Source organism: Sander vitreus, chromosome 15 (assembly GCF_031162955.1).
Source record: "Sander vitreus isolate 19-12246 chromosome 15, sanVit1, whole genome shotgun sequence".
Taxonomy (NCBI): domain Eukaryota; kingdom Metazoa; phylum Chordata; class Actinopteri; order Perciformes; family Percidae; genus Sander; species Sander vitreus.
In genome coordinates, this window is record NC_135869.1 from 1,097,623 (window position 1) to 1,112,568 (window position 14,946).

Genomic DNA, 14,946 nt, shown 5'->3' on the forward strand with positions numbered 1-14,946 from the left:
AACTCCATTATTAAACCAATCCTCCTTTAATAAGAAAACGAAATCGAGCTGAAAGCACTAAGCAAGCTGAAATTGGGTAATTATCTACAGAAATGTTTATTTGATTTTATTATTGTTCATGTGATTTTATTATTTATTTTATACAAGGTGTTTTATACCACTAATGGTATCTTATTGTGTAGGTCATCTTTACCGCTACAAAAGCGACAGTGTGGTGAGGGGGTTTCAATAAAACCGAGAGTTGAAATCCTTGGGCTCCAACAGGGATGTGAACCACTATTTGTGGACGATAATATCCCCAAACCAAGTCGTCTTCGCCGTATAAGGAAGATATCTATTGTGGTGAGTTGAAAAAGAGCACGTAAAATAATGTAATATTTAAAAGGGGTTATTTTCTCATAAAGTGTGTGTGTGTGTGTCTCAGAAATCTCAGGGGTCTTCCCCACCCAAATCATCATGGTTGACCATTGCTAGTGATGAGGCTGCATCTACTCTGGTAACCGAGGGCCCTGAAGCGGGAATGTGATTGGAAACGGGATGTGTGCAATAATCAGGACGTTGCGGCGTTCATGGCCACATATGAAAAGCCGGAACGTCTCAACCCTCGAGAATCCCTCTTCGGAGGACGAACGAATGCAATGAAGTTGTATCACAAGACAGAGGATGATGAAAAAATCAGATACTATGATTTCACAAGTTTGTACCCAACTGTAGAGGCAAAACGAGACTACCCCATTGGGCACCCTCAAATAATCCACACTGATTTTGACAACATAAAAACATACTTTGGTATTGTAAAATGTACTGTGTCACCCCCCAGAGGCCTGTATCATCCGGTTCTACCCTATCAATGCCACGGTAAATTGATGTTCCCCCTGTGTCGAACATGTGCTGAGCAGATGAATCAGGCAACCCCATGTAACCACAGCGAACATGAGAGACAATTGTCGGGAGTGTGGGTAATGTTTGAACTACACAAAGCCGTGGAGAAAGGATATCGGGTAGTCGCCATCAGCGACCCCCATCATCAACCAGAAAAATCGGATCAGCTTTTTAAAGGCTATGTTAAAACATTTCTCAAGCAGCAGGCTTCTGGCTACCCAGCTACGAGCTTAACTCCTCACTGCTCTGCGGTGATCCCAACGAGGACTAAATAACCGAGTTTGTTTTTGGCGGGCCAAAATGCTACGCATATCAGACCGTCCAAGGACATACACAGGTGAAATGCAAAGGCATAACTCTCAATGCACAATGCCCAAACTGTCACACACCAGTCATTAATAGGGTTGGTACAATCATTTGTGACCAATCAGCATGCCACAGACCATCTGTCCACAACTACAGACACTACCTAACACGGGACAAAAAGCAGTTTCATTGTAGTGTTTTTGAGATGGGTGCTCCGTGACTACACCACCCTACCTTATGGCTACTAATAATATCAACAATAACCAGCTGATTGTAGGATTTGATGGCTGGCTTCAGCATCCATTCAGCTCGGTTATTAGTGGCCCATCAAATTGCGGTAAAACGCATTTTGTCAAAGATATTATTGAAAATTCATCAGCAGTCATATCACACAAGATCGATAACATCGTATACATTTATTGATGCTGGCAACCAATATATGATCAGTTGCTTAAAACAGTGAACATAAATTTTGTGGAAGGTATCCCTGATTCGCTTTGTGACGAGACACTTCTACCACCTACTAAGTATAATCTGCTAGTAATTGATGATCTTATGTCCCAAGGATGTGGTAATCTAGAAGTACAAAATGTCTTTACGAAGTATGTTCACCACAGAAACCTCAGCTGTATATATTTACTGCAGAATCTTTTTATTCAAGGCAAGGCCAGACGTACAATCAGTTTGAACACAAACTATATGATATTATTTAAAAATCCTCGAGATCAAATTCAGATGAGTTTAATAGGACGTCAGATGTACCCAGGGAATAATAAATTTTTTTTCTAGAGGTGTTTAACGTGCAACAAGTTCACCATATGGCTATCTCCTGATAGATTATAAATCCAAAACTCCAGATAATTTATGACTCAGAACAGCTCTGATATCGTCACGGCAGGTTGTATATGTCCCAAGAAAACAGAGGGTTAAATAATGTCAATCTGGATGCAACGTTATTTCACACTGCTGGACCTTCTTCACAAAGCAGCACCCCGAGCTAGAGTTGTTATCGTGAACAAAGCTAGTCCAGATTTTCTTAATGCGTTGTGCGAAATAGCTCTGAACGTATTAAGAGGTAATATACCACTGTCTAGCACTCAGTACAAGTTGTTGAAAAAGAAGAAGACGGTTATTAGACTAATCGCTGATAAAAAAGTCAAACATTTAAAAAAAAAAAAAGACAATTATTTAAACATGTGGTTTTCTATTGCCTCTATTTGGGGCTGCAATCCCTTTTACGCAAAACGCCTCTTTGCGACAGTCTGTCCAAAATGAATTGGACCGAGCCATGAGCGATATATATAGTCAGTCTGACATTGACGCATGAAAAAGCCAAAAAATATTCAGGGGTTTTGCAGAAGTATCTAACCCTGGTAAAACAGGGCGAACGTGAGAAAAATGTAATTACGTTATACCTACCCAGCGATGCATCAAAGTCTGAAGCCTCAAATGTTGAGTCACAAGAGGCCATCGTAGAAGCCGATATGATAAGATCAGAAGTATTGGCACATATGCCCCCCAGGAATAAACGCAACGCTGAATACATAATCACCTCTTTAGCCCGTAATAATGACAAGATCTATGGTCAGGTAATGGGGAAATCGTTGTTGAAGATAAGACTGTGACAGGCAGTCATTTGTATGATCTACTGAAAAGCGTAACAACGTATAATAATGTTTCAGACCGTTCGAGACCTGCCAGATGGAATGTCTTTTTAAAGACGTTAGCACGCTTAAACATACCTCTATCCATAATCCCAAATACAGCTGTACGTCGTGCTATTGTTGGATTTAAAACAGGGTCCCCTGGGGCTGTTAATAGACATCACATAGTGACTGATACACAATCACCAGTCATGTTCACACTTAGGTCAGTACATATTGCCACACCCCTTAGACAGCCTTCATTGACAGGCACAAGCTCCCCACTCACACCTAGATCAGTACGTATGGCTTCACCCATGATCAGGACCCAGTGGGCCAGTTTTTGATTATTTTTTATCATCAAGTTGTCAAAGACATTTAGTGATTGTATTTGCCTATTTTCTATTTTACATATTGGTTGTTTTTATTTTTTAATACTATTTTTTTTACCTATTATTATATCTATTACTATTTTCCTATTGACTGTGGCTGTAACACAAGAAAATGTCTTTCCCTACTGTGAAAACCTAAAAAAAACAGACAGCTAGTTTTTATCATAAAGTTGCCAGAGACATCTACTGTTTGTATTTTCTATTTTACATATTGGTTGTTTTTATTTTTTAATACTATTTTTTTTACATTATTTTCCTACTGACTGTGGCTGTAACACAAGAAAATGTCTTTCCCTACTGTGAAAACCTAAAAAGACATTATTGACTGTAAAACTGTGATAATATTGACTGTGTTTCTCTATTTGATTTTTTCAAAACTAATCATATATTTTCCCTATTGTGTGTAATTGTTTTCCACGAATAGTTCTCTTTTTGAAAAGTTTGAATAAAAACTATTACCGAAATTTACAAAAAAATATACATTATTTTCACGTTTTTATTAGCTAAACAACACTATTACACAACACTTTCTACCTATATGTTGCACATGCACATTGCACACATTTAAACTGCTGATCGTGACACACATCAGGGTGTATTTTGTTAACAAAATGACTGACCATAGTATCGTTACAGACAAGATTAGTACCGTACATGTTCAACAGTTTTGTATAAGACTTTTTTTTTTCTGTATGTTACATAAAAAGAACACACTGCTGTCCACAGGTTGTCGAATAGTTATTTTGCACCTGTACCCCAGAGTGGTACATCTCCACACAATTTTTTAAGAGGAAATGACTGATTTCTGGTAGAAAAACAGTCGGACTGTGTCCAAAGCTATCAAAGAACAACCCATGTTTGTTTTCAGTAAGGTATATAGCCAGCCAATGTTGACCCGGTTTATCACTTGTGTCTGTGTTTACCACTAACATTGCAGGTAGTTTACGAATGATGGTTTTTGGCAGTTGATCACAGGGCATGACGCCTAAGAAATGTATTTCCTCATTCATTCTTTTTCTAAGCACACTGGTAAGCTCCATTGTATTCATACTAATAATGATCCAATAGGACTTGTCGACGGTTAGATATCTTGATTACAGATTCAAAAACAGAATAACAGATCAGGGTCACCGTCCGTGGGAGGGGATTACGAAAGCGCACTTCCAGTCTCACATTGCCGGTCTTGATGAGTGATACATTTCCTCCCCTGCCACCATCGGGTTCCAGATTGAAACAGAACAATGTGTAACCATCACCGAAATCTGATTGTGTTATGGCTAATGATCTGTCCTTCAAATGACGCCCTGTTGATTCCACCATCTGATAATATTCGCGATAATATTGTCCTCTTTGAAAATGTGGTTGAAAAGGTCGGGCAGGGTGATGTTGTCTGTCAGCGTATAGGCCTATACATTCTGCATCATAGTGTCCGAAATTAAATGGGTATGACTACGAATTTAGGTATCTGCCCTATGAATACATTTTCTTGGTTACACACTCTCGTACCTGTCGGTATGGAGAATGTTTTTATGGCTACTCTGTCAATAGAATATTTTGCATTTGTATTTTGTAGCGCTCTACTATGCGCCAGTCTCACAGTCGGAGCCACTGATATCTTTTTTAAAAAACAGACTGGCAGACATTATTTTCACAGTGAATTGAACATTTCCTGGGGTCATTAGTGCAAAGTCATCTTTTGACCGGATGAATTTAAGGGAAATGTCCAGACCATTTAGCAGCAGTTTTTCTTGAAAGAACAAGCCGGCATGTACTGGTGATATTAATTCCACAATACGACTTCCACCAGTGTAGGCACCCCTTTGCTCTAACCCCAAATTATCGCCTGTAATAGATGTATCGTCCATTTTCCAGCCTGTGTCTTTTCAGAATGCTGAACTGTGTATCTAGTGTGTCTCTTCCATAGTTTAGCAAACATTCAATAATTCCTCTATATGGGTACGTATTTGAAGACTGTGTAATCAATCTATCGCCCATTATTATATCTACTTGGGAAAAAAGACTTCATCCAGGGTAGTTTATAAATCCCACATCAGCTGCATTAGCCAGCAATGTAAGCCTTTGTAACGATTTGTAATCCTTACACGTGTGTACAGATATGAATCGTTCATGTCAAGGTAATCTTCTCCACTAGCAGATATGAAACATTCTATAGGACCACTGTCTGTTAGAGCGGACATGGGCGGTATTTCTAGGAAAGTTGATTTTTCGATAGATGTCCGTGTGTACGGTACGGTAAACAGGTCCAATTCTGTCTTCACACACTCTTCCGACTGATTATGAATGAACGCCATGATTACTTCCTAAGATTAATTTAGAATATGTCTTTTGCTAAGACCAGAGAGCGTCGGGTTGGAGCTCTGCGTCTTCTGGAAGCTGTCTTCTTTTTGATGACTCTTCATTTTTTGGTTGTGGTTTTTGGTTTTCTAGATACAGCCTGGTTACGCCCACATACTGAGGGGCTTCTTCTTAACGGTTTGCGCCTGTATACCATGAGACCGTGACCCTGCTGTTTGCTTGCTATGGTATTTCGAACATTAGACACAACGTCCCCAAAAATACCCGTGGCAGCTGTTTTCAGATGCGGTTTGGCTAGATTAAACCCTTTTTTTTAAAAAGGGGGACAGCCATTCGGAACAGATTTCTGAACAAGCCCCCTTGCCATATTGATGGCACGCTGGTACCTATGTAGCCAGGGAGTTCTTCACCCGCCTGGTTCATATAGTAGGCTGTATATCGACCATCATCTGAGGTGTATGCTTTCCGCATCATTTTAATGCTGGGTCTGAAATGTAGTTTGACAATGACTTTTCCGTATGAGAAGGGAATGCGTTTGTTCTGATTGTCGCGTAATTCTATTTGACTATCCGTAATAGTTGAGCGTGACAGCGATGTGTAATGAGCCGTGTCGTAAGCCGTGTCGTGTCCCAGCCACACGGCCTGTAAATGCTAAATGATACCCCGCCAGTAAAGTAAACCCTATTTGTAATATTGTTGTACCTCATGGTTATGTCAGCTGTCTCTATACTAGACATGCATTTCATATTATACTCTTTAACAATGCTCGCCACTGAATTATAACAACTGACCGCTAGCTGTATTCTATATGTCTGTTTAGTTTTTGTGTAAACAATTTCAACCTCAGCATCATCAGTGGTAAAATTATTCCATATCCTGGGGTACTGTATCTCTATGAGGCCTACCTCGTAGGGCTGCTGGAATATTAACGGTTTTGCCAATTTTGTTCTGAGCTGCCATATCTTATTGTTCGGATAAACTAGGGCTGAGGCATTGCTGGGGAGCGTAAAAAAAAAAAACGTTCTTATTCATTATACCTACACCTTTCACTACTGAATCAGAATGACAGTTTATGTGTTTGTCATGGTAGCTTTATCTCACATCAACTGTCTTTTTCAGCGACCCATGAATTGAATCTATCAGGCCAACCTAACCATTTCACCAGGAATACCTTTTTACGACCTACTTTCTTGCTATCAATTATTTTCTCTATTTTAAACACTTTGTTTTTGTCTACAGTTACGGGTTGTAACTCTGCCTCATAAAATGTTCCAGTTAATGACTCCCCGTCAGTGTCTTTTAGTATATAAACAGGGGGTGTCCTTCCAATACATTTAGCTACTGTAAAAAATTAATCTGTAAAACTTTGCTGATAACCTTTCCTAAATACACCTCTATGTTTTGACAACCTGACGGTATCGCCCTGCTGAAATTTAAAAGCAACCATTCCGGGGTGTTTCAGTTTGTATAGCTTGTTAAAGACTGTTTTCTCATTGTCTTTATTCACTGCAGATGGTGTGAATCGTTGTAAGCACTCACCAGATCTTGCACAACATCAATATATCTACGTGCGTTAACAGCTGTTAAATATCTCCACATACATGTCTTGAAAGATCGATTGAAACATTCCGATACACTTGCTTTTGTCTCGTTTGATGTAGAGAAATGATGCATTTTATATTGAGTCATCAATCTTTGAAAAACCTTATTATAGAACTCTTTTCCCTCGTCTGTTTGAAGTTTCATATGCACCCATCCTTGACACAATATTTCTTTAAAGGCACTTGTGACGGTAGGGCCAGATTTATCATTAAGACATCTGACCCATGCGTACTTAGAAAACACATCGATACAGGTTAAAATACACCAAATGTTATCGTTTTCCTCTGAATATTCAGACATATCAACCAGATCGGCCTGAAATTGTTTATCGATACTATTAACTAACACTCTGTTCCTGGGGAAATGTCTCAACGCCGGAGCTTGTAGAGTATACGCATCCTGACGCAACAGAAACTTTTTAACCGTAGGAATTGGTGTAGCCAACCCCGTACATTCTTTGACTGCATTGCGAAGCTTATGCACCCCACCTAACCCTCCAGGATGTGCGGGGTCATAATATATTTTTCGCATTACCCTCTCCATGATTCATCTAGGACACATGTGAGCACATTAGATTTATGCCAACCTTTTTTATTCTACAAACACACTCATGACAGTTATGTGGACAGCGATACCCCCTCTATTACAGATAGCGTTTTGGCTAAAATGGATACATCCGTTTTACTGATTATGAATACATGTAGTTTTTGCAAATCATGTAAGACACCTTTACAATGTTATTCTTTCACATATAAACTCAACACATCTATAAGCATCGTGTACATAACCAGTATATGATATACTTTCAGCATCTTGAAATTGTGTGTGATGTTAGTTATGACTGTGCAAAATGTTTCCACAACACTCTCACGAGCTATTACCATTGATAACAACATTTGCATCAAGTCATCCCAAGAGGGTGTGCTATACTGGCTTCTAACAAGATCCATCAGTTTTTCTAACCTACACACATCAATGCTATTTAAATTACGTTTACTCTGGTACTTTTTAACATCATTCACATTGATGGCAATGGTTTGATCTAAAATACAGGATAAACGAGTTATCACATAGCTATCACTGATATGGTCATACATTACACGTAAACAGTTCCCCATATCCACACACAGTTACTTTTTTCTCATATAAATCTCTCCAGTAGTCTCCAATTTCTCGAATTTCAGCCACTTTGACAACGTCCTCACCAATCATAGCATCATACATTTCTCGTATTTTGACTGTGACATCTTCCACAGATTTCAACTCATACAAAACGGTTTCTGCTACACCACGGATTCTTGCACCATCAGCACAGAGATGTTTCATAGCCAGAAAGCACAGTACGACAGGGATAAATTTATCCGTCAACAGTCTTTTCATAAGCTTTTCAAAATGTCTTGCATATAACCCCTCTGGTATACTGCACAAACACTCGTGCTGTTTCTGACTCGGATGGCTGATCTGACAACCTTGGCACAACTCCTCCCAATAGTTGTAAAGTACCACGTTAAGCAGATGTAGAGACGCTGTTTTAACCCTGTTTATAAACAATGTTGACACCATCCCGTCCGATTGATCATCCCCCAAATTGTCTGAAGAAACACAGCCATCTGGCAGTTGTAAGACATCAGACAATTTGGGGATGTCCATAGGGGTGTGGGGAAGGTAGCGGTGACCTTATCAAAAGAGAGGGTGGTAAAGGGGGGGAAATTTGTGGCTGAGTCAGGAAGCGGTCAGGGGTTATGTGTGTTGATGGTAATGATGATAAGAGCGATTGAGGAGATCCGGTTGCAGTCAGCTGAGCAAACAAGCCGTGTGGGCTCGGAGGTGTCCCTGGTGATAAACAGTTCCGCTCCAAACATTCTGGAAAATAAAAAAATTTAAAATCCATACATTACAGTCACAGGAATACACAATAAGAAAATAAAAAAGCATTTTTAACTATTTTACATGCAAATAGCACATACAAAAAGACCCACCGTTTTACTAGTCTTTGTGTCTGACGATTTTAGGTCTATAAAGTGGTCGTGGCAGGGGCAGAGAGTGTTGTCCGCTGTCCTCGAAAATCAACTTTTTTCTTATGGTCTCATAAGAGCTCCTTATTTGGTCTCTTCTGATGATATAATCGACGGTATCAAACTGCTTCTTCAAAGTCTCCCAGTCACACCATTGTATAAAGAAGCCATTTTTAAACCACTTGTTGCATTCAGCATTAGAAACAGGATATGGCTTTAACAACCATTCTTCACGACCTCTGGCTGCTATAACCTTCTCTTTTTCTGCGCATACACTTAGGAAAATAAAATCCTCAGCAGATCTTGTGAAACGATCTGCTTCCACATGGTAGATTTCACCCCCTTTGCAGCCGTCCCACTGGGACACATACACTATCTCAGGAAATCCAGGGTTCTCCAGGTCCTTACACACAACCTCCCTAAAAAGGTTCCAGTCTTTAACAGAGATCGTACACTCTGTTTTCGCTTTGCTAGATAACTCCGCAACAATGCTAGTGTACACAGCTAATGTTACATACCCCTCATTATATCGAATGGAATAACAATATCCATTGTCACCCACATATTCCATATCGGCTGTACACGACTCTGTCATGCTTGGCATAAACATCTCTGGATGGGATCTCTTTTTCCGGGGCGCCCAATTCACAGCAAATGGGGTATCTGTAATAGCAGTAGCTTCTCCAGTACTAGATGATCCATTTCGGTGTGCACGGTTCAGTTCAAATGTACTGGGTCTCAATTCAAATGTACTGGGAGCGTGTGTATCAATCATACCTTCTTCAACAGATGATCCATCTTGATATCCAAATAGGTGTGTAGACATGGTTGTAAGACGTTTTTTCCTCTTGCTTTTTGAGTTTAAAAGAAAAATCCACCGTTGGTCTGTTTGAGATGATCGAAGGGACAAAACGAACTGACAAGCTAGCTAGCTAGCTAGCTAAAAACGGCAGGTAAAAAAGTGGCCAGACATGTTGAGACATAGCCGTTTATACCCCCCCTACATAACCCTCCGCCCCTATGACCGTCATAGGGGACTCCTAACTTTAGCCTTTACCCATTGGTCTAACAACGGCGTTTTTTACACCTTTATATAAAGATAAGATCCAATATTAACGGCATCACGCAGGTGCGGCCTCTGTGACGACGTCATCACGCACTCGGGGGTGCGAAACATCACGACAGTCAGGGCGGTAGCTATAACATAACCCCCACACCAGACCTCCTTTTAGGAATACATGATTTAAAACTTCACCAGACTGTGACAGACCACTCAGGGCAGTTATGACTCTGGTTCTCACGGGGGTCCCTACCCCTCAGTGGGGACAACAAACCGGGGACTATTGATTACATTTTATTTCAGTTTTATTTATATATATATATATATATATATATATATATATATATATATCTTTTCTTTTTCTCGACCAATCAGAACGCTAGAAAATAGATGCGCGCGCACCCCTACCCCCCTGCCCCCCATTGCCGCATGCTACTTACTACTTCTGTACACCAACAGCAGCACCTCCAGTCACTAGTCTGTCAAGCTTCAAAAGTTTGCGGACGACACCTCCCTCATCGGACTCATCTCTGATGGAGACGAGTCCGCCTACAGGTCGGAGGCTGACCACCTGGCGAAGTGGTGCAAGCAAAACAACCTAGAGCTCAATGCTCTAAAGACAGTGGAGATGGTTGTGGACTTCAGGAGGAACTCAGCCCCACCTGCCCCCATCACCCTTTGTGGCTCCACAATGTTAATTGTGGAGTCTTCCCGCTTCCTGGGAACTATAATCTCCCAGGACCTCTAGTGGGAGCTGAACATCAGCTCCCTCCTCAAGAGAGCACAACAGAGGATGTACTTCCCGCGGCAGCTGAAGAAATTCAACCTGCCAAAGACAATGATGGTGCACTTCTACACAGCCATCATTGAGTCCATCCTCACATCCTCCATCACCATCTGGTACGTTGCTAGCACAGCCAAGGACAAGGGCAGACTGCAGCGTGTCATTCGGTCAGCTGAGAAGGTGATTGGCTGCAATCTGTCACCGCTCCGGGACATTTACGCCACCAGGACTCTGAATCGTGCTGAAAAGATTGTGGTTGACCACTCCCACCCCTGACAACCAACTCTTTGAGCCACTCCCCTCTGACAGGAGGCTGAGGTCCATCAGGACCAAAACCTCACGTCACAAGGACAGTTTTTTCCCCTCCACCACTAGCCTTATTAACAAGGCCCGGAAACCACCCTGACTCTCTCCACACCCCACCTCTGGCTCTACATGCCACTGTACTTAATCTGCTCTTTTTATCTTAATTCTTACTCTCTTATTTTTTAATACATTCTGTGTGTGTATATACACAGGTGCTGGTCATATAATTAGAATATCATGAAAAAGTTTATTTATTTCAGTAATTCCATTAAAAAAGTGAAACTTGTATAATGTATACATTAATTCCACACAGACTGATATTTGAAGTGTTTATTTCTTTTACTTTTGATGATTAGAACTGACAACTAATGAAAACCCCAAATTCAGTATCTCAGAAAATTAGAATATTGTATATAATATTGAAGACACCTGGTGCCACACTCTAATCAGCTAATTAACTCAAAACACCTGCAAAGGCCTTTAAATGGTCCAAGACATGGGTTTCAGCTGTCGCATTCCTTGTGTCAAGCCACTCTTGAAGAAGACACAGCGTTAGAAGCGTCTCGCCTGGGATAAAGACAAAAAGGACTGGACTGCTGCTGAGTGGTCCAAAGTTATGTTCTCTGATGAAAGTACATTTTGCATTTCCTTTGGAAATCAAGGTCCCAGAGTCTGGAGGAAGAGAGGAGAGGCACAGAATCCACGTTGCTTGAAGTCCAGTGTAAAGTTTCCACAGTCAGTGATGGTTTGGGGTGCCATGTCATCTGCTGGTGTTGGTCCACTGTGTTTTCTGAGGTCCAGGGTCAATGCAGCCATCTACCAGGAAGTTTTAGAGCACTTCATGCTTCCTGCTGCTGACCAACTTTATGGAGATGCAGATTTCATTTTCCAACAGGACTTGGCACCTGCACACAGTGCCAAAGCTACCAGTACCTGGTTTAAGGACCATGGTATCCCTGTTCTTAATTGGCCGGCAAACTCGCCTGACCTTAACCCTATAGAAAATCTATGGGGTATTGTGAAGAGGAAGATGCGATACGCCAGACCCAACAATGCAGAAGAGCTGAAGGCCACTATCAGAGCAACCTGGGCTCTCATAACACCTGAGCAGTGCCACAGACTGATCGACTCCATGCCACGCCGCATTGCTGCAGTAATTCAGGCAAAAGGAGCTCCAACTTAGTATTGTGTGCTGTACATGCTCATACTTTTCAGTTGGCCAACATTTCTAAAAATCCTTTTTTTGTATTGGTCTTAAGTAATATTCAAATTTTCTGAGATACTGAATTTGGGGTTTCATTAGTTGTTGGTTATCATCACAATTAAAAGAAATAAACACATGAAATATATCAGTCTGTGTGGAATGAATGTATACATTATACAAGTTTCACTTTTTGAATGGAATTTACTGAAATAAATCAATTATTTCATGATATTCTAATTATATGACCAGCACCTGTATACATATATTTATACTTATATTGTTTGTTCTGTTTAACCTGTTTGTTTGACTTATTTTAGAGAATGTGTGAGGTATTCCAGCCCCAGGACGATTGAACTACATTCCACAATTCCTCTGCATTACTGAGTTTTGCCTCAGAAACAGCATTTTTGATGTCACCCCACAAGTTTTCCATGGGATTGAGGTCTGGGGATTGGGCTGGCCACTCCATAACATCAATCTCGTTCATCGGAACCAAGACTTTGCTCGCTTACTGGTGTGTTTTGGGTCATTGTCTTGTTGAAAGACCCATTTCAAAAACATTTCCTCTTCAGCATAAGGCAACATGACCTCTTCAAGTATTTTAATGTATTGAAACTGATCCAATATCCCTGGTATGCGATAAATAGGCCCAACACCACAGTATGAGAAACATCCCCATAACAAGCTTTTTGCACCACCATGCTTTACTGTCTTCACAGCGTACTGTGGCTTGAATTCAGTGCATGGGGGTCGTCGGACAAACTGTCTGCGGCCCCTACAACCAAAAAGAACAATTTTGCTCTCATCAGTCCACAGAATGTTACCCCATTTCTCCTTTGGCCAGTCAATGTGTACTTTGGCAAATTTCAACCTATTCAGTACATGTCTTTTTTTCAGCAATGTGACTTTGCGGGGGCTTCTAGCCGATAGCTTTGCTTCACATAGCCGTCTTCTGATCGTAACAGTACTCACAGGTAACTTTAAGTCTTCTTTGATTTTCCTGGAGGTGGTCATTTGTTGAGCCTTTGCCATTTTGGCTATTCTTCGATCCATTCGAATGGTAGTTGACCGTTTTTTCCCACGTCGTTCAGGCTTTGGATGCCATTTCAAGGCATTTGACATCATTTTGGCTGAGCAGCCTATACTTTTCTGCACTTCTTTATATGTTTTCCCCTCTCCAATCAACTTTTTAATCAGAGTCCGCTGTTCCTCAGAGCAATGTCTGGAACAACCCGTTTTGCTGAGTATTTCACTTTGAAATGCACTATAACCAGCATGCACAACATTTGCTTCCTTCCTTCCTTAAATATGGGCCATAATTGACACCTGTTTCTTCAGAGAATCAATCACCTCACTAATTGAACACAACACTGCTATTATTTTGAACATGCCCCTTTCAATTACAGATTCAGTTACACAGAATGAGCAGCATGCATGTCATGACTGTTGGGTCTGTTGGTTTTCTATGACTCTACAACACTTACATACTTACTTACTACTTACAACACTTACTTAGTAAATTATTTGCCATGTAGAAATATCACTTCTACCAAAAAGTTAGTGGTTAGTGATGTTGGACTGCTATTATTTTGAACACAACTGTACAACGCACCTTGAAGTGTGTATAAAAATATTTATTGCAAACAGACCTAAGTATGTATGATGACGTAACCAAGTGGTGTCTCATTTCATAGGGGTACGTTTTCACCCCTACCCCTTTACCACTCAGTTTCGAGGGACAAGGGCTAGGGGTAAGACAGAGAAATGAGATGACTCACCATAGACCTTTAATCTCCCTTATCAAAATATGCCTACGGAGATCAAGTTACAGCACTTTATGAGACATTATAAACAATAGAAACATTCATGCAGTACTTCCTTCTGTCTTTGTGCTGCTGCAACACCTGAGTTTGTTCTCTGGAGATCAATAATGTTTTATCTAATCTCATAAAAAGAAGGATTAACTGCAGCACTTTGATTACTGGTTACTTTCTACTTTTATTGCACTACATTTATCTGCCAGTTATAGAGCTCAACAGTGACCCACTTTCTTAACGGCTCTGGTTCCAGAAGTGTTTTTCCCTGTTTAATATCTGATAAAAGAGATTGAAGCCTGTAACCAAGCCAACCAGCTACCAGATGAATCGTAACAATAAAACATTTGATTCGGCGCAAAACACATTTTGAAAAACAGCAAAAAAGTCAATGGTACAAGACTTTGTACAGAAACTTCAGTGGTAGCAGCTTGCTGTAGTACTGTAGTTCGTGCGTACGGTTTCCATGGTAAAAGCGAGTTGGACCAATCAGAGATGTCACTGTTACGCTTAGGATTGTGGGTAGTGTAGTACTTCTCCATAACATTGTGAATAAATCATGTTTTTCTTAAAACCAGGTTGATTTCATACGGACTTGTGGCTTCTAAAGGAACAGTGAATT